General features: G+C 40.2%; 1 protein-coding gene across 34 annotated transcripts in view; it reads right to left on the bottom strand.

Moving 5' to 3' along the window:
- Positions 1–20,001, bottom strand: part of PTPRD (protein tyrosine phosphatase receptor type D) — a 1,257,748-nt gene that overhangs the window by 363,851 nt on the left and 873,896 nt on the right. For 5 of the 34 annotated variants that reach the window (XM_054809755.1, XM_054809754.1, XM_054809757.1 and 2 more), the window contains exon 1: positions 8,051–8,444. The exons of 28 other annotated variants lie outside the window; for them this stretch is intronic. The gene's annotated coding sequence lies outside the window, so the exon portion shown is untranslated. Of the gene's footprint in view, positions 1–7,359; positions 7,409–8,050; positions 8,445–20,001 lie in introns of those variants that run through there. One more of the 34 variants, XM_054809726.1, reaches the window with a different exon arrangement.

A 20,001-nucleotide genomic window follows, 5' to 3' on the forward strand; every position in this document is an offset into this window, starting at 1 on the left:
TAGGACTACCCCAGGTAACTGCTATCATTTACGCAAAGACACAACGGCAGTATGGATCTGATCCAAACAATGCTGCTGTCAAAGGAAATCTTTCTCAGCGACCACTGAGGGCTTTGAGTCTATTAGGACAGCTCTTCTAAGGCTTGACAGAAAAATCCACCTATACCGTTAAGGTCCAAATTAATACAAACCACTCAAAAGAGGTTTGCAAGCGTAACAATAAAACAGCATGTTTTGCTGTGCACCTTTCTCTACCAAGATTCACTTTTTAAAAGATCATCGCATCACCGTATATCAGGAACAAACTCAGGGAAGGTAGATGGTCCATAAATAAAGTCTGAATGTCTCTGATCTTAACACGCCTGAAAGCACTCGTCAAAGCTATCCAAAGTATTCATCTTTATCATCAATACGTATTGTGATACTCAAACTAAACAATGTAACACTAAATATCATTTACCCTTCCTACCTGATGAATATCCACCCTTTCATCACTGATGAATATCACTGTGCCTTGGTTAAGCTTGCTGAAAAACACTAACATATATTTTTCTCATGAGAAAAACCCACACCCTGTTTTTAAGTGAAAAAGGAGAGTATGTTCATCGTCAGTAAGCTGTTAAAAACTTTTAAGCTTATCTGAAGCAATCGAAATAACAAGTCAACAGTGTAAATTCCAAATGTTAACGTACTTTAAAATAGTATGTAAGAAGTTCTAAATAAAGTCACATCATCGTATTTATTTTTATAGCTAATTCTGAGTGTTTCTGTGAAACAAAAGGGCATACTCGTGACTAAATTTGTCCTTATTATTCACAAATCTACTCACTCTTTCTCACTAGTATGAACAGCTTTCTGAACTATGCTGCAATACAAGCTCAGCATTAAATGTACCTAGTTGTTTTGGTTTTGTTTTTTTGGTTTGGTTTGTTGGGTTTTTTTGGGTTTGTTTTTTTTTTTTCCTTGAGAAATGCTACTGGTTACGTTGGCGTAGAGACATAAGGCTGTAAATTCCTATCCTCCATCAGTACCACTGACCTCAGAGCAAACCCCACAACTGGCTACAGGCATTCAACATCCATCATTGCTCCTGAAACCTAATCTTTCAGGGAAGGACAGCTGCACTGGGCAGCAGTTAAGCAGCTTTCTAAGATACACTATCATTCCAAACAAACATAAATAAATAAATAAAACTTTCTGTCCTACTTTCTGATCAGTGTTTTAGAAATCTCTCATTGCATGTACTTCACACCAAATTAATGACTTTTATCTACACGTAGGCAGACAAAATTCTAATCTAGTAAGCAGATAACATTTTTTTTTTAAATTTGCTGCTTCTTACATGCAAAATATAGCTATTTGCTTATTAATAAAAAATTGCCATGTTCCTGCAAGTATTAATATACAGTACACCTGTAAAGAGGATTTTAATAAAACGTAGCATAAGAGATCAAGAAATGATGCACCTGACGTTCACAGCACTGAAAACCTCAGAGAAAACCTCTAGCACTATGTTTATAAACTGCCTTTTAAAAAAAAGACCTCCCTGCCTACAGTAAATTCCACAGAGGGAGAAAGCCCTTTGCTTTAAGAAAATAAAAAGATAAGAAAATTAAAGGTGTGATTCACAGAAGTTTAATTACACAGGTGAACACAGAGAAATTAATCATGTCTCTATGCTAGAAATCATGACATACGTCTGTCTCCTAAACCCCTTCTTTCTGTGGCATAAAGGAGATGAAAGAAAGGTATAGAGTACAGAATATCCCTACATATATTTATGAACTTTAATAAGATCAATTTTATTTGTGGGGGTTTTTTTCAGAAAAATAAAGTAGAAAGCATTGTTCCTTAACTTTAATATAGAATATTTGTTTCACTTTTACAAAAGCATGCATAAATGTGAGAAAAGAGAAAAGAGAAGAGAGAAAAGAGAAGAGAGAAGAGAGAAGAGAGAAGAGAGAAGAGAGAAGAGAGAAGAGAGAAGAGAGAAGAGAGAAGAGAGAAGAGAGAAGAGAGGAGAGGAGAGGAGAGGAGAGGAGAGGAGAGGAGAGGAGAGGAGAGGAGAGGAGAGGAGAGGAGAGGAGAAGAGAAGAGAAGAGAAGAGAAGAGAAGAGAAGAGAAGAGAAGAGAAGAGAAGAGAGAAAAGAAAAGAAAAGAAAAGAAAAGAAAAGAAAAGAAAAGAAAAGAAAAGAAAAGAAAAGAAAAGAAAAGAAAAGAAAAGAAAAGAAAAGAAAAGAAAAGAAAAGAAAAGAAAAGAAAAGAGAAAAGAGAAAAGAGAAAAGAGAAAAGAGAAAAGAGAAAAGAAAAGGAGAAAAGGCAGTCCCTTTATTCCTCATACACAAATTTCAGCTTTCTTTGGGAAAGCTTTATAAAGAATACAGCCTACAGACAGTTCAAAAACACAGTCAAAAATTTTTAAATTCAATCAGTATTGTAAAGCAAGCAGAATTACTGAGTTCAAACATAGCAAACAATTATTTTTGAAAGGTCAGAAAGCCTATGACATTGTTACCAGAATGTATTTGAATTTACTCTCAGTGGGTCAAAACAAGTAACAAAAAGCCAGACTTTTGGGTAAAACCAGTGAATAAGCCAAGATGAGACACTGAAATCAAAATGGAATTGGGCAAATTTGCAAGAGAAATGTATACCTACTTGCAAATTTAGGACCTAAGCCGCATTTGTTTCAGTCAGGTTGACACCGACTATATATTGTTCATGAGAATCAGCTGATTCTGACTGCTAAAAAGCCAGATTTTACACACCACTTACTGAACTCTGACTTAACAGATATATAATTTCCAGAACACTAAAAACTGTAACAGAAAGAGCAATACACTTGCTTGTGTTACTCCATATACCACATTTGATATACTGCTTGGGGAAAAGGTACGCATTATCTGACTGCAACAATATGTGAGCAGTTCGGCTGGCACTAACCAGGACATCCATTTTGATTGTCTGCAAACAAAAAATTAATTTGTGTACCAGTGAAGCGACTCCAATAATTGGAAGATTACTGAAAAACTCAAATAACTCCACTATGCTTAACTACGAAGAAGCACAGCACAGGGCATGATAGTATATTGGGGCATGTCCCCTGGTATAATAAATCAAACTGCCTAAAATTCCATCATTTTCAGTTGGCTGAGAAGGAGGATGTTTTCTGCACATTCTTTGTATTTGAAAGAACACACAGAATCCCCGGCAGATACCAGACACACTAGTATAAACAGGAGAACTGAAATTTGCAAAAATCTCTATCTGTTTTGGAACTCTACTGCAAGATCAATCACCCCCTTTTTTTTTCCTTTTTTTTTTTTGGTTACAGTGCTACTAAGCTTATGGAGAAGGCTGTCATGGCATGTAAGCATAAGACACTTAAAGCTGTAAGTCTTTTTATCTTAGCGAAGTACAGACTATGTATACCTGCTGATGTAGTTAAAAATAAGCTGATAAACAGAGTATTTAGTTGGAATTGTCACTTTTATGAATGAATCGAAAGAACCTGAATAATAATCATGTTTTAAAAAAGCAATGCTTTCAGTATTTATATAATAATTTATTCAATTTAACCTAATTTTTTGCAAAAAAATTTTATTATTTTGTATCTGTTTTCCCTGCCTTTTAGCTATCCACTTCCTATAGGAAGTCACAAACATGCAACGTTTTAATAAATATTACCAATCACCAACCAAAAACCATCTGAGCTTATGAAATGTAAGTTAAAATTGTGCAGTAGTAGACATATGGTTCTATCAACGCACGGCGGCTTAAACAACAAGGGAAGTGAAGCTTGTTGGAAAGGAATTTACAGGCAAAGCACTATCATGCAATCTTTTTCTACATCATCAGATTTCTCCAGTTGTACAGCAACATTCAGCATAATAGATCACCAGGAGAAGTAATGCTTTCTCTCTGCTCCTACTTGGTAAATCACTGATAGTATACAAAGGAGTATTTTTAAATACGGATTCTTTCTGTAGGCTGCCAAGTTGCCAGCGTACATTCATTAATTAGCTTCATTTTAGGACTTTTCCAAAGAAAACAAGGATTAAGCAAATAAAGTAAACAACTCACAGGGTATGTGAAATCAGGAGTTTTCATCAAAATATTGTATGCTGACTGTGTTATGCCAACTGTTTTAAAATAGAATTACAATGTAAGCAAGCTCCTGTTTCCATAGAAGGCTGTATGTGACTCTTTGATGCTGAACTTAAAACAGCAAATATGTATACCTTTTTCTCAACTTGTTAAAGAACAAAAGGTTAAAAATCACCATGATCTTATACAAAAAAGAAACACAATGATTTGTAGACCTGTACTATATCACTCTTCTTGATACTCAAACTGCAAATGAAGTGCCTATCCTCTGCATTTCGGAGACACCGTCTTGGTTTACTAACAGTTGGAAAGACTTACATTTTCGAACAGACATCTATCATTTGAGAAGACTTTTAAAGTGGATTTCATTACATTTCATTGTGACTTTACCTAAGTGCGCACACGCATATGTCAGAAAATTAAACTCAGTCAATATTTGCACAACTGTTGTCAGTAATATGACAAAAAGCCTCTTGCTGTACCTGGCCCAACACCACATGATATATAAAATTCTGCTGTTTTAAAAAAGCTTATTAAAAAATTAACATAGCTTAGGGAAACTGCATTTCAATTGTATGACCTTAGTGTGATTCAGCTTGAAAATCCTTTTAAATGAGAATTTTCAAAGAGCTTAGTAACGGAAGTTCATTTTGAAGGAAATCCAATATGCAAATATTTCAGCTGTGCTCTTTTACAAATTGTCTGCCTTGTCAGTTTGAAAAACTGAAAATCAACAATGGAACAGTGTAAGTATACTTGACCTTATTGCTTAATGTCTATCAAGAAGGCTACGGCTGGTGGATTTTAAATTTCTGAAACTGACAGTCAGAAATGTATAGTGCATCTTCAGCCCAGGTCCTGTAAATGCTGACTACGGTCCAGCCAAAAGCTTGGAGCTGCCACACTCTCAAACTTACATAACACACGTACAAAGCTAGTTTAAACACACCATCAATCTATGTCTGTTCCTGCCTTGAAGTAATCCTGTTTAGTTTATCTTTTAACCCTACACTTGCATGGAACAGTACCATTACTAATCTAATAGAAGAAACACACAGGCAACAAATCTGATTTTCTCAGCTCACAGAAAATATGAAATGCGGGGAGACACTCAGATCCAACTTTGCCTAAAATCTGCACCTCCCGAGTCGACGTTCATCCCCAACTGCCATAGCAGTCAGGAGAGCAGGGAGGAAAGAACTGCGTTGGACACCACACAAGACGGGGGGAAATGGATGAAGTAGGGTAAAAAAACCCCAAAATAATACACAATTTGTATGCATCTCCAAAGTTAACTGCAGTCTCATTTATTAGGAAGGAAAAAGTAACGGGCAATGTTGCTTTTGACATTAGGCACCTGTGTACAAAGCGCCTGGTGAAAGAGTGTGCGTATGCCATGCACTGGTATTTGCTGTATGAGAGCAGTTTATACAGGCCCCTAGTGGCTCAGCACACACAGCAGCAGATGAAGGGGGATTCCTACTCTTCAGCTTGTGTAGTTTTGGTCCCCGCATTATTCCAACGTAAGAACGAAGGACAATCTTAAAAAAGAAAAGTGAATCCCTGACTAGACGTAAATCACCAGTTATTTCATTCTTTCGCACACCCCCAAGTCTGTTCTTGCAAACCCTCTCCTAAGATTAAGCACCAATTTACTATCAGCCGTTGAGTTTGCTGACAGTGCTGGTGTTTGAGTTACATAACCGTCACAGCAGAACACTTAATTCATATTGTTCTTTAGCGCTCATTTTAAAAGTAAGTATGATTGATGGGTCTAAAAGGAGGTTGTAAGACCCATTCCTGAAATCTGGAAATACCGAGATACCGTTTTCCTTTCTACACACCATTCCTGAGAGCTTGCCATAGCACACACAAACCATAATGAAATTTCTTAGAGTAGAAGTCGTCTACTTAGGCAAAGCTTTCAGTGCTTTAAGTGGATACAGAAAAGCTATACATCATTTCTGCATTGAAAAAAATCTAAATATACTCCACCATATTTCCACAAGTGACAAAACTAAAATTGGAAAGCTACTCCTGTAAAAAGTCTCTCATTAAATCCTTCTTCCTTTCTGTGTAACACTCAGTGGCTTGAAAATCCCATGCCAGTACATTTACAGCTTTTAGCAATTTTAACTGGGCAAAATTTGACAGCTGAATTTATTGAACTGACCAGTTTGTCAATTTCACACATAAAAAAAGCAGTAATAGTGGATCTCATGAGATGGAATTTAAAGAACTTATCAAAAAATTGCCATCTAAAGTAAGATACGAGTACATATGATTGTATTTAGCAGAGGGGTGAATCTTTTTTTTCCCTCAGAGTTGCTCCGTTCAATAACAAGAATTGTAGGAGCTTTGTGTGCTCCCTGCCCAGGAGAAAATGATGTCATTTACTATACACTTTTACAGCAAGAAAATAAAGTACTGACCATTGTAACATTATAAATTACTAGCAGATACCAGAGGAAGGAAGAATATGGTACATAAATATTTTTCCATCTGTGCATCAAAACTCCCGATAAATGTCCTGATATTACAGAAGTTGAACAAAAGGTGTGTTGGAAGCGATCTCTGAAAGGCTGAGAAGACAATCGTAACTTCCCACATTAATCCTAAGTTTAAAAGAATATAGTCTTCACCAAAAATACTCCTGTCTGCAAACAGGAAACTCCAAAGCAAATCAGCATCTAGACTCATCTCCAATGCAACACCGTCTCGGTCGACAAGTGAAGGAACACATAAACCCCTAACTATTCTGCGTAAATAAAAAGACCCGTCTATGTAAGTCAAAATTGAGAATATGGACATGGTAAGCATAGTAAAGAAGCTGCCATCCTTCCACAAGGCAGTAACTGTACAAAGGCCAGGCAAAAGAATAAAACACGCATGAGAGCAGCCTGGAGAAGTAACAAGGAGGAGCAGACATTCAAAAGCCATACATGCAAGGGTGAGTGGTAATCGCTTAAAAAGGAAATAATATAGTTCTATCGGCGAGGGAGGGGATAGAAACCAGGCAAAATACGGAATTTGGTGGGAGAAAACAACTGTTTTATTTGCCAGCCTGGGAGAGCCCGGTTGCAGCAGTGAGGAGTGTCTGCTCGCACGGGCAGACGGCGCAGAGGGAGCTGCTAAGTTTGCTGAACAAATTCAAGAGCGCCTTTGTAAGCGCTTGGAAAACTGAGTTTCCAGCCCGATGTGCTTCCTTTCAAGTGGTTTCGAGAGAGTAAACAAAGAAATTAAAAGCCTAACCTGTGAAAAGCTTCGCATCTCCGTGCCTCCCCGCTCCGCCGAGAGAGAGGAGGAGAACGAGGAGGAGGAGGAAGAGGAGGAGGAGGAGGAGAAGGAGGAGGAGAAGAAGGAGGAGGAGAGAGCCCTCCTCGGACCGGCGCCGGAGGTCCCTACCGGCCGTTCGCCCCCACACCCCCTCTCTCCAGCGGCAGGCACCTCGCCTCTCCCCCCGCTACCTTCCCCCTGCTACCCACCTTTTAGAGTACACAAAATAATTAATATTAATAATTCGCTCGCCAAAGCAAACGGCCAACATGTAATTAGTGTAGCCCCCCGCCCCTTCCCGCCCGCGTACAGTGGCATTCAGTGGAAACGTCGACTCCGATCCATCACTCGCCCTCACCCTGCCCCATCCCCCGTCCCCGCACCGCAGCTCCCCTCGCTCCCCTACAGGCCTCGCCGCCAAGCTGAGACCCGCTGGAGAGGAGAGGGGAGCGGGCTGGCAACGGCCGGGGGGGGGGGCCCGGGGCATCCAGGGGGGAGAGTGGTGTGTGAGACACATGTGTGCCGGGCTGCACACACGCACACACACACACACACACACCCGCGCACACACATTTTTATGCGCGCTCGCACGTAGCAACGCGCCGAAAGAGGCGGCAAAGACGGAGCGGCGGCGGGAGGAAAAATGGGTCAGGAGCGGGGCAGTTACCTGGTCATGCTGGCTCCCCCGGTCCCAGCAGCAGCAGCCGCCGCCGCCGCCTGCCCGCCCGCCGCCGCCACCACCACCTCCTCCTCCTCCCGCTGTTCGTCTCCGGGGCGGTCAATTTAATCCAAGCCCCGCAGCAGCAGCGGCAGCAGCAGTTACGAGCGGAGCCCCCCCGCCGCTGCTGCCTGGCGCTGGTGCGTGTCTCTCACAGTCCGGCGCCGGGGAGCGGGAGAGAGTCAGCGAGAGTCCGAAAATCCAGCATCCAGAAGAGCCAGGTCCCTGCCTGCCTCCTCCTGCCAGCGCCACCTCTCCTCCACTCTGCTCTGTTCTGCTCTTCTTTTCTTCTTCTTCTTCTTCTCCTTCCTGCGGCGGCTGCTGCTGCTGCTGCTGCTGCTCCCGGGCGCGCTCTCTGTTCCTGAGCTGCTGCTCCCTTTCCCCTCCTCCTCCTCCTCCTCCTCCTCCTCCCTCTCTCTCCTTCTTCCTTCCCCCTTCGATTTTTTTTTCTCCTTTTCTTCCTTCGACTCTTTTAGCCGATTCTTTCGCTACAAATAGCAGCGAGGTCGCCCACCCGGCCCCCCCACACACTCTCCCGCTCCCCCCCCTCCCGCCCCCTCCCCCCTCCAGAAAAAGTGCAGTGCAAACAAAAGCGAGGGAAGAGGGCACGGGGCGGGCGGAGCGGGGAGGGCAGAGACACGGGAAAAATCCCCAGAAACCGTCCCCGAGAGCCGAAACACGAGCAACCCTTCCCCCACCCAGCCTCGCTCCTCCGAGCGAGAACGGGGACGCCGTGGGTACGCTGGTGGAGAGGACGCTCTCTCGTTTCGTGGGTTTGTTGTGGGGTTTGGGTTTGTTGGTTGTTGGTTTGTTTATGGGGGGTTTTGGGCTTTGGTTTTGGGGTGGGTTTTTGTTGTTGTTGTTGTTGTTGGGTTTTAATCCTCTTATTCTGTGTGGATCACAGGCTCTGTATGGCCCCAAGTATTAGGGAAAGCTCGTTGCCGAGCTGTGTGCCGGTACGCGCCGGGGGGAGAGGAGCGAGCCGAGGAACGATGGGGAGGCGAGCCGGGCAGCGCCTGCCCCAGCCCGGACCGCGGGCTGACCGACGACGGGAGCCACGCACCGCGCGGGGACACCCGCACACGCACACCCGTGCGCAGCCGGGTGGTGGGGGAGGGGAGGGTGACGTCACTCCGTGCCGGCGGGGGGCGGGGGGGGCGCCTCCCGCCCGGCCGCGCGCGGGGGGCGCCCACGGCCACACCAACCCGGTGGGGGCAGCACACGAGTGGGGCGGAGGGCGGGCGGCAGGGCTGCGGGCGCCGGTCTGTGGCGAGTAACGCTGCCCGTTGTCTCCACATGATATACACACACACACACACACACACACACTTCCCTCAACTTCCCTGGACAAGTGAAATTCACCCGAGTTTAAATGCGGAACTTCTTGTCCGGGTTTGCACCCAGCTGGTTGTATCAGCAGGGGCGACCGGATCTGCCAGACCAAGAGGGCGCTTACGAGGGGTGTTATAAAGTGATATTTACTTATTCGGTCCCGCTTCTATGTGGCAAGTCCCTAATTCCTGAAGAATGGTCAGATTTCATACTGAGTGACACCACATGTTGCTTGGCGCAATCAGTGGCATGCTGTGGGGCTAAAAAAAGGTCCCTGCTTTTCTTACCCTGTCCTGCCTAATCCTCTGCAAAGAAGGAACAGCACAGAGGACATAGGTGAAAACAATAGGATTTAGGTGAACAGTGCTTTGGAAAACCTCACTGTTGGTGTCTAACCATCTCCATCAGCCTGGAGCATGTGCCCTCCATGCCACGGTTCCTCCTGTGTAAAACAAGACTAAAGTGTTAAGATAAACAGTAGTCAGTGATTATGGTGACGGGAGCCCATTACGATTGATGCCCCAAAAGTTGGCTTCCGTGTGTATGGAGCTGCAGGTGCAGTACTGGCCAGACTGGTGCTTGTCTAGAGTGTAGTGCTGACTTGCTGCAACCAGTTCAGGCTGTGTAGCCCCTGATTCTGAAATCAGTCATGGTAGTCCATGCAAAGTTCATTGCAGATCATTGCTCCTTTTCTGTGGAAGGGAGGGATTTGGGTGTTTTCTATGCCATAATCATATTTTTGTCGTCCCCTGGAAGGTAGTGCTGCCAACATGAAGGCTGACAGAAGTGAAGATAAACTTTGTTCTCCCCAAGTCCTATAAATTGCTGTCTTTTGATGCTGCTAGTTAGACAATGAAAAATGTCCCCCAAGTAATCTTACACTTAAAGGAGCACTAGTCCTTTCCAAATAGTATGTTTTGAAATACCAAATGACTTTGTAAAAAAATTAATTTGTATGAAAAGGTAAATAGATGAAATGTAGCATGGATGACTACTTTTTATCTTTTCAAAAAGAACTATTCAATAAAGACTAACTTTTCAACACGCAACTGTGGCTTCAAAGTAAAACAAGTATCAAAAGCTGGGCAAAACACTACTTTATCGGAATAAATGTTAAAGAAAGCAAGAATTAAATCCTCACCTTTGCACCCTTGACTCAAATGACTGCAGGGCTGTATTTGCTTTGAAATGGCAGTACTAAATAGGTATTTCAGGTTTTAATGTTATGTCTCAGCAGTTTTTATCAGTATACGTAGCTGGTTTAGTGCTCTTCATGCTGTGATCCTTGCATGACATTGAAGAATTGAGCAATAAACCCATGCATTTTATATTTTTCATGTGGTATCACAATGTGGATGTGAGTTTTGGGACTACATTTAGCTTTCCATTATCTTAGAGTCATAAGCAGGTTGTGTAGCTCTTCCTTCTGTTCCGTCAGCATCACAGTATGCATTAGGAATAAATGAGTTTCTGTCTATAGTAGTATTAAAACCAGATCTCGTGAATATTATTTATAAGATTTCCAGGTTTTGTAGTGATGCTAAAGCAAAAAAAAAGAGAAGAAATTAACCTAAGTTCATGAAGCAGCATTTAAACACTGTATACTTACTGCTGCTCTAGTGCATATTATCACTTGTTATCAGTAGCATGAATTTTATACGTAAGGTAGTAGTGTACACATATACATGCATAAATGTATATATGTGGTTTGGTAATACACCTTTAACATTCCTTCCCTGTTAAGAGGAGACAGCACATCAAGAAGCAAAATTCATCTGTTACAAACTACTCATTAAAGTGGATTTTTTTTCTCCAAAATACATAAAAAATTCAAATGCAACATTCTACACTGGTGTTCTATTTTTGCCAAGATTGCAGCAGTACGTTACTCTAAGGTTAGTACAGCACTGAATTAGAAAAACATTTACACATTTTATTAACTTTGAAATGTTTCCTGTAAAACACTGAACAATCTCTAAGATTGTAATTAAATTAGGTTGGGAAGATATGAATCTTCTATTATTTTTTTTTTAAGGTGGCAGGAAGAAGGGTCTTTTATGTCATTTGCAATTAAGTATCATGTATTTCCTGAGAGTTTTCATAAAAACAGACATCTTTCTCTCGTCTTTCAAAGTTAACTGTTTAAATCCTGTTTTCCTGCTTGTGCAGCTACTTTTGGTGTCCTCATTGAGGCTACGTACCAGCAGTGCAAGTTTGATGTGAAGCGCAGGACGTGAGTGCAGGTTTAAAACTCAAAAGACAGAGCAAAGGCGGAAGAGAAACGGGTCGGCTTTCCTTCTGTTTATCTGAATATCTACCTGTGGCCATACTGTGAGTGACATGCTATAACTCTTCAAGTAAAGGACCAGCCATGCTTCTTCATGTCTCAGTCTCACAAACTGCATATATTAAATAGTGGTCTGTTAATAGTGTGCAGTATTATTTTCCTTTCAGCAGTTCTTCCTTGGATTGTTGCTTGCGTCCCCGATAAATGGCATCCCACTAAGCTTTTTAGCACAGTAGGACATTCCATTAAGAGCTGGAATCAGTGGACATGGAGAGAGTACACAGCAAGATCAGGAAGGTAAGAGGGGATGACCAGAAAGGTTACTCTGTAGTTGCCTCTCCTTTTTTTTTTTTTGTTGCATACTTTACAATAGCTGCATATTACAGTTATTTATGATTAACACATGACAGATTTCAGCCGACAGCTTAACAGATGATTTGTCACAAAACTGCATTAATGCGTATGTTAGGCATTGGCTTACGAAATGATTATGAGAAACGTTCCTGAGTTGCTGTACTGATATTTGAAAATTCTCATTTATAAGCCACAGACACTGTGAGCTCGTATTATTAAAGATAATAAAACACTACTAGACAAGTAAACATGTGTTGTCTATATGCAAAAATGTATTCAGCCAACACAGTTTGAGTACACATCTTTTAAATGCTGATTTAGTACCTGAGCAGACATTCTCAATACTTGTCTTTATCTTGTAAACAGTTGTGATTCATATAAATCTTTTAAGTGATGAAACAGGTAGTTAGAGGCAGAGGTATGGAGAAGAAAGTGACTTTAAGTGTAGGGTTTTTATGATCATTTTTGCCACGTTCACTATTTTTTTCCCTGCTCTCTGAAAGAAATGAGACTTTATACACTTCCATGATCTGCCTGGCATTCCAACCAACTTCTGCATGTGCCAGCACATTTTAAATCCATTTTGGAGAAGGACTCAGGTCTTGCATCCTACAATTTCAAACTCTGTTCTAATTTTTCTTTCTGTGCAAATAGAGGTTTGGTAGAAGGAGGAGACGAGCAGGCTGGTCTGCACGCTCCTCCCAGCCCATTCATTGCGCTGAGCCAGTCACGCTGCATGCCCTACCACAGGCTCAAGATAGCTGATGGGGAAGGGGTGGTGAAGTCAGGTGATGCAGCACTCAAATACAAAGAAAATCGGGCTTGGTTGTTTGTACTTCTTGGGGAATAACTTGTTGACTAGCTCTTTCTACATTCGGGTTTTTTTTTTTAACTGAAAAGAGCAAGAGACCTAGAAAACTAGTAATTTATCACACAGTACATGAAAATCTGCAGGGAATTGGAGATGACAAAGCAGGATCAGCTTTATCAGAGTGCACTAGAGTGTGTGCCACAAACTGGAAATAAACAGCAGCATATGTAGGGAAAGCTGTAAATAAAATTTGTAGATAGAGGAGACAGCTTTGTCTTCTACTTCTAGAGTATTTGGAGTGTCTCAGATGTGGTGAGAACTCTGCTAACAATTTAGAAAGAATATACTTAGAACACAGAACACAATCTGGTTGTGTTTTTCTTAAAAAATCGTGCATATGTATATAATGTGTGTACCACACAGGTACAGGAGGTCTGTGTCAAGATTTGCTTTCAATTTGAACAGAATACAGTAGGTGAGGGGTTTTTTGTTCTTTGTTTTCTTCTGGTTTCAAAATGTAGCCTTCATGGGAAGAAGGTACCCCTAAATTTTAATGACAGCAGCAGAGAGCTATGACTAAAATATCAAGAATATTTTCTAATATCAGCGGAGGAAAATACATTCCAATAAAGAAAAATCAATAGCAAATGACAGCTTGCTAGTTCACACCTTTTACAACCATCAAACGGAAAGAGATACCATGCGTTACTCAGTATGTGATTATTTCCTGGTTGCTCAACACGAACCAGGGAGATTTAAAGGTACCATTTTGTATCCATAGGTCAGAGATCACATTCTGTATCATACTACTTGATGTAAGTCCTGACAGCAAGTAACTGAGTTCACGTATTTTAAAACTCAGGAACAAGAGGAAGATACTAATGCCGCAACTGATTCATAGAACTGGAAGACTTACTTTTTTATTTGAACACTAACTTCTAGTTCCTAAGGAGATACTGCTGTTTAGTTTACATAGCTTCTTTTATATAAAAGTTTTCGAAACACTTTATAGAAAACAGAGGATCTCACAAGCTAACAACAACTGGTCCAAGTGAAGCTTCATAAATCTGAACGTTTGCTCCCTCCTGCCAAACCTCAAGGAGGTTCGGATCACAACATCGTATACGGCAGTGCTATACTGTCTGGCGGCTGAGCAGGAGGGAGAGGGAGGAGTCGTCTTAGTTTATTTCCTAACCTTGAACCTTTTGCTTCTTGAATATAGGAGTGTTAAGGAATAAGCTGCTCAGTCATCTGAGGGAAGGAGTGTTTCTCCATTCCTCTCGTGTTGCCTCCTTTCTTCTAGTAAATCGAGAGGCATAGACAAGCACTGGGAGGCAAGCTATGGACTCTCCTAGCAGAGGTGCTGCGTTATGAAACCTTGCAAGATAGAATGGGAAAAGGGAAAAGAAAAATATAAAAGAAAATTCTTCTCAGTATCTCTCTCCTTACAGTTAATATTTTAAAGTCATTATTGCCATGGGCCTGTAAATATTTCAGCAACAGTATTGATAAGTACAGCACCAAAAGAAGGACTACTTTTTTCTGAAGTGGACCCTACCATGGTCTGTCTCAGCTTTAAGTCTATCTCAGGATAGCCAAGTTTAAACCTCTTATGCTGAATCTGATCAATTTGTACAGACTCAATTCATGTCATTTTTTCCACCACATAACTCCTATTAGCTTCAGAGAATATGTTTCCTAATTAAAAATATAGAAAAGTATTCCTGACTATGAGTGTATGGCAGGGAAGAGTTTCAGCTCAACTTTTAGTGGGCAAGTGTCCACATTACAAAAATGGTATCCTATTTGATAATTATGTTCAAGTCAAGGACTTTATGGAAAATCAAATTATTCTCTCATTTCTAAACAGGGTTGCTCCAGAGGTAGCTGCAAGTTTAATGGCAGACCAATCTAGATAAAAACTCCTGACATCTGTAGTATAGAGTGCTATTAATCTAGCACTTTTCATGAGCATTGTGTTCACCTTGTTTTCAATTTAAAATATAAAATATGGCAAATTCCGTGAATTCTGATATCAGAAAGAACATTTCTACAGTATGACCCTGACTGACCTGTGTAAACAGATTACTGAATTTCACTGAAACAGAAAAAATGTTTTACTTGTAACCACTCTGTTTATATTACCTTTCCATTGTTGCAGTTTATGTTTCCTTTCATCCCATCCATTAATCACTGAATGCAAGCCCACTGAACATTTACTCTGTTACAGAATGTAGTATATAAGCTATGCACTATCACATCCTTTTAAGGAAGAGTGTGTATTTTGGGCAGAACAAGAGGTGTTAAAACCACATTACCCAAACAAATCTGCTCACCACACAACATTCTCTAATCATTTTCATTCTCAGCAATTCAATTAAAACAGAAATTAGGACCACGAGAAAAATCTATATTTTAGCCAAAGAAGTTATTCATGAAAAAGGAATGGAAAGATTAAATCTGTTGTATTGAATCCAGATTATTAGCAAGCTCGGGTGCCAAGTCCTTTGTTTTTCAATGTTGAAAAGCACTTTTCCACATTAAACTAGCCCTATGAGAGAAATCGCATATTAGTCACAGTTTTCCAATCAGAGGATTTATTTTTCAACAAGGGAAAAAAACCTTTTCAAAATTCTGTTATAAAAATGACAACCCATTTATTAAGAACTTCACTAGACATCCTTTTAGGATGCAAATATAGTTCAATGACCTCCATATAATGTTTTTGTATAGGCCTGAGCTAGCACAAACGTGAACTGGTGCAAATCAAACCCACAGCCTAAGAATTTGCTGGTGTTCTCTCATTTGGTTCCTTTACTGAGAAGGCACAAAGGACACAACAGGGGCAATAAATTTCAACTCCAGTGTTTATGGAATGATAGCAACATGATTCATGTTTTTAATCTCAAGTAGGTTCTGCATATTCAGGATGCAGTTATGATTAAAAAAAAAAAAAAAAATAGAAGAAAGAAATAGAGACTCTTCCTTCTCCAGAGTTATTTTTGCTTCCATCCTCTTGATTTGGCTTTGTGAACTCTTGTTTGGTTTTGCAACAATGTTCAAATAGGTTTCTTTCATCCCAGTGAAGCTACCAGTCTCTTCATTCTCTTAAAACCACCCATATACAGTGTCTTTCCAGAATCATTTACTTCTTACATCTAATGCCTCCTTTCTCTCTGTCAAATGACTATGCTTTCTTCTTAAATCCTTCCTTTCTCAAATTCCAACATCTCTGTTCTATTACAAGATTGAGATTTACTTTTTCAGTTATTTCCTCTTTGATTCCTTCATTTCCTCTGTTCCAGATTTACCTCATTGTCTCTCCCCCCAAACACCTCTGTTACCAGCCTTACCATCTCCCATATCCTTCCACCTTTCATTCCAGAAGTACACTTTTGCTTCTATATCTGATGGCAGAAAGGGGAAGGAGACAACATTACCTAAGCTGCATGTTTTTGAGATCCCAAACAGTTCAGCACAGTTTTGCTCAACACATTGAGAAGGAAGCTGTAGCAAAATACCATTCAACAATATACATGGCTTTATTGTACCTACACTGTTCTACAGGGCATCCTTCAGAAGCTGGAGGCACTGAGGCAGGGAGCAGTTCTGAATACAGGGTATCACACTGAATATTTCTTCTTGACATGGCATCTTGAAAATGCTTGGTTGGCTATGCATTGTTACACATCTCCGTGCCTAGATCCAATTATGCTGCAAGGCATAAGACTGATCTCAGAAGGATGTGGCATACAGCTAATATTTGGAAGCTGTCTTCAAGATTTTGAGGACATGGAACATCAAAGGAAATGAAAGAGTAAGTCACTGTCTTACCTGTTTCTGACTAAGAAATAGGTGACAAATATAAAGTCATATTGGGGGCCTTCAGGAACAGTAGTAGAAGGCATAAGGTGTCCCATCAAGAACCGCAATGGTCTTGAGATCAGAAGGATGTTAATTCAAATATCACTGGTATGATTGACCCCTCTTTTCACATAATAAAGGAGGTAAAAATCCTAGGATTTGCATAATTAACTGTAAATAGCATGCCAAATCTCAGGGCATTTATAACAGTTTGCTCCTGCAGACTCTGTAGTGAGCAGCAGCTGGTTTTGTGGACTCACATGAGCAGAGACTGTTTAAAAGGTGCAGCTTGAAAGAATGCTGTAATCTTTTTTTCTTTGCCTGCTGACTCCCAAGGTAGCAAAATGCGGTGATGATAGTGATGATGGAGGTGTCTTCCTGTAATTATGCTCTCAGCACATTCAACAATATACTGAGCACCATCAGTATGACCTGAAACAATAAAGTTTGCTACCAAGAGATAAATCATTATCTCATTCCATCACACAAATTGTCTTTCATTCTACATGTACACACACACACACACACACACACACACACACACACACAGAGGTCCCCTTTTCTAAAGAGGTTTATAAAAAACAAGAAGACAACCTTGGGATGCAGTGAAGTACTTTCAGTTGGGACATTTTCTGTGCCACATAGTAGCATCTAAACACAAAGAGGGAGTGGGCTTGTACTTGTTTTCTGGACACAGGAAAGTGCTAGACTTATGAAAATTATTTTGTGTATGATTTCACTAAGAAGCAATCAAGAGAAAATGGGTATTTTAGTTACAGGAAAAAATAAAGCTGCAACTTACATGTTTTTTGTTCAGCAGCAAGGATGATTATTTTACTTTATAATACAGCAGACAGGAAGAACAGCAAGAGTGTTCTTATGTGTTTGGAACAACATTCATGAAGAAAAAAAAAAAGAAAAAATGTTTGTAGATATTTCTACCAGACCAATGCTTTCAAGCATCAGAGGTTCTACTGGCTCATCAACCCCGTGTCAGTTGCCAGGGCATGTAAACATCACTGCAGTTGGTCCTTTGTTCAGTGCTACCAGGATGCTGTCCATCATAGCCTAACAAATATTTTGGCTTCTTTATTCTGATGTTACTAAGCAGAAAAAAGACACACATGCCTCCAGCTAAAGGAGACATGCCTCCTCTTCCTACACTGATGGATCTAGGTGATGTGAAGACCACAGATATAACAAACCGTAACAAGTGACATATGTTTATAAATGTTTCATTTTAAAAAAAGAAGAAAGCAAAAGGAAGAATTCTGAGCACAAAAGACAGTTTCAAAGATTGTTTGCATTCACTAGGATCATATGATACAGTAAGCCACTGAGCAAGTAAGCCTGTTTATGACCCCCCTAAGTATTTTTCAGACCTGTTTCCCAAAACAAAGTTTTCTATCATGTGAGGATGGCCTACATTTCTTGTTTTTACCCTTTATTTGGTTTGGCTTAAAACAAACATTTGTCTGTGCTCACTTTACCTAATGATTCAGGTTGGTCTACATTAATGATCTGTGCTTTTCATTATTTACTGTTCTCCCAACCTACAGAAGCAGCGCCTGGAGAAATCTGCTTCCAAAGGGATCTGGAAGACAGAAAGCTTCCACTAATTTAGAGAAAGGGCTTCCCAGAGCTAGCATATACTTCCTTTCATATGGTGTTATTTTGAGCTTGTCTGGCAGTACAGACGTGGAAAGTTACCTAGCACTATCAGCAGTGATGATAATCGTAGTTCTATGCATAAAAAAGCACCAGGACTTAAAATTGTTTCTGGTGCTTTAGTAACTGAAGTATAAGAAGAAAGTGTCTTGTGTCTTGTATCAGAATGTCCTTCCCCAGTGTGGTTTTGAAAACCTGTACATCGCAACCTGTGTATTTAGCACACCATTTCATGCTAGTATCCCAAACTGAAGAAAACAGAAGTAAAAGGAATTCAAAGAATGCATAACAGAGAATTTTTTTACTCACTTGTATCCTAAGATATAATACAATTCTTGTGCATAGATAGTGAAAGTATTCACTTTAAATATGTATCTGAGCATACACTTCCGTACCTCTATCTGCATTTTTTGTATTAGATATAATATTGATTATCTATACAATAAGTATCAAATAGGTTATATACACAAAGGCTCATGCCAATGCCAATGCACAGCATAATTCTGAGCATACTCTTAGCATTCACACTACACTAAATGAGGTGAGTCTTCTATTTAAAGTGACGCACTTGGATAAGCATTTGCAGGAGCAGAGACATAAAAAATGTTGTTATATTTCCCTCTAAAGCCTGAATTGGTCTGCTGAAACTTTTAAAGGGAGCTATGAAAAGTATATTTTTATGAGTACAGGAATTGAGTATATTCCAAATACATCCAAAATACTGTCACCAGGTGGAAAGCATTTAAAGAAATACTAAGAGATGATATTCCCAGAGCTCACTGCTGAAACCTTAGCGATTTCCATCTCCTTTTTATTTACACAGGATCCACTCCCTTTTCCTCTGTATAAATTGCTTTCTTCTGAGTCTGATACAGTGGGGTGATTCAACTGTCCTTACAAAACCCAAGTGGAAATCTGAATGCTCTGAGAAATTCACAGGGTCTGGCGAGTCACCATAACTGGGACTACATGCAGTAGCTAAAAAAATCCCTGTGTATTTTAAGGAAAGTAAAAAGGTTAATTTTTTTTTCAGAGGAAAACCTTTAAATAGGGAACAGGTTTTGCATTGGCAAATCCTATTTTTAATCTCCTTTTGCAGTGAATGTTCAGGCATAGTAATAACACTGCAATATCTTCTCAAGAATTTGGAGCTCTGTCAGTTGTCCTGGTTAAAGGTTTCATTATTTACTATTGGCAGAGCACACAGCCATGAAGCATTCATTAGTTTATCATTCTAAGTTAATATACGGTATTTATTTAAATGTGGGAAACTCACTTGCAAAAATAACTTGGTACATTGTGTGCTGCTTATTGATTGGAAAAAAATTTACAGCAAATGGCCAGGGATAAATAACTGTTCTTTTCCAGAGGTTAATATCAGATCAAAACAGGTTTGTAAATACCTTCTTGACATAAACCAGTTCAAAACTGTGTTTCTGAAAATCTGTTTTCCTGGGTATATATAAAAGCTCTTTGTAATTACCATAGTCAAAATGAAAATGAATAATGCAAATTTTGTCTCTATTTCAAAGATCCAACCCATGATTAACATAGGTAAATCCATTCGCGATATAGACAGTTCAT

Source organism: Grus americana, chromosome Z (genome assembly GCF_028858705.1).
Source record: "Grus americana isolate bGruAme1 chromosome Z, bGruAme1.mat, whole genome shotgun sequence".
NCBI classification, from domain to species: domain Eukaryota; kingdom Metazoa; phylum Chordata; class Aves; order Gruiformes; family Gruidae; genus Grus; species Grus americana.